This window comes from Sinocyclocheilus grahami, unplaced genomic scaffold (genome assembly GCF_001515645.1).
Source record: "Sinocyclocheilus grahami isolate Dianchi unplaced genomic scaffold, SAMN03320097.WGS_v1.1 scaffold10302.1, whole genome shotgun sequence".
Classification (NCBI taxonomy): domain Eukaryota; kingdom Metazoa; phylum Chordata; class Actinopteri; order Cypriniformes; family Cyprinidae; genus Sinocyclocheilus; species Sinocyclocheilus grahami.
Genome location: NW_015513149.1, coordinates 1 through 1,295, shown reverse-complemented (window position 1 = coordinate 1,295; position 1,295 = coordinate 1). Strand labels below are relative to the sequence as shown.

Below are 1,295 nucleotides of genomic sequence, written 5' to 3'. Positions count from 1 at the left end.
CCCCCCCCCCCCCCCCCCTTCTCCGAATTTCGAGTGTGAAGTGATAGTTCAACACGAGGAAGGTTGACAAGCAATAAAAAAAATTTAAAAAAAGAACATAAACAAAACAATCTTTCTCATATGTTTTTATCGTTTAGATTTAAAATCCACTTGTGAAAATCGTAGCCTTGACAAAATAATAAAATACACTCCTTTAAACGAACTTTTTACCTCTTGTGAGCAGGTCTCTTCCTCTTCTTCACAGTATATAACCCTCCATTCCCCAGCATGATGTCTCATTCAGTTTTAATTGGGTAGTAATCCTGTTAATTGTCAGTCCTGATGCATGTTACTGACACATTAATGCATGATCAGATTCTCTCTTTCACAATGACCCCTGATCCTCATGAACTCAAATGTTCCCAGCCTATGAGTGTCCCCATGCCATTATATAACAGACCAGCATCACTCCAAACCAAAAAATACCATAATGCAAATAAAAGAATCCCAGATGTCACACATGAGTTCATCCAGACAGCACCGAGTAGGCTATCTTGAAGTGCGCACACTGAACGTAATCCTGACTCAAAAGAGAGCTGTCAAGAATAATTGTCAGGAATAAAGTACAGCTTCATATTTCCAGACTGAGTGAGTGTTTGTAGGACAGTAGGAGGAGTAATTATGGAAGAGCAAATAAAGAGAGTTCCCTGCATCATATAGAGATCAAGAAAACCTAGTGTTTGGTGTGCTCTAGTGGACATACTGAGACAGGTCAGGAATAAACTACATCAATTTACTGTTGTTCATACTCAGGGTCAAAGGTTTGAGCAACAAAACTCATTCAGCCCACCTTAGCAACCGCAAGCAATGCCTTGGCAACCACTCAGAACACCCTAATAAGATTATGGAAGCAAATTCTGCTCAAACTATATTCAGAAAAATCTAGTCAGACTTAAAAGGGATCATTCATCCTCAAGTTGTTCCAAAACTGTATGCGTTTCTGCTCAACAGAAGATATTTTGAAGAATGTTGGCAACTAAACAGTTGATGGTAGCCATTGACTTCTATAGTATGGAAAAAAATGTATGGAGGTCAATGGCTACCGTCAACTGTTTGGCAACAAACATTCTTCAAAATAACTTCTTTAATGCTCAAAAACTCATACAGGTTTGGAACAACTTCTGGGTGAATAAATGATGACAGATTTTCATTTTTGGGTGAAGTATCCCTTTAATATGCAATAGAACACTTTATAACATGTTATGTAACACATATGCAGTCATTTACAGTATAGCAGAATGAATTTGTTAGGTACA

The 1,295-nt window shown here is 37.9% G+C and overlaps 1 pseudogene; it reads right to left on the bottom strand.

Annotated features, from left to right (window-relative positions):
* The window catches only part of LOC107578447 (aryl hydrocarbon receptor repressor-like), a 6,710-nt pseudogene extending 6,103 nt beyond the window's left edge, over window positions 1-607 (bottom strand).
* Window positions 608-1,295: the final 688 nt, after the last annotated feature.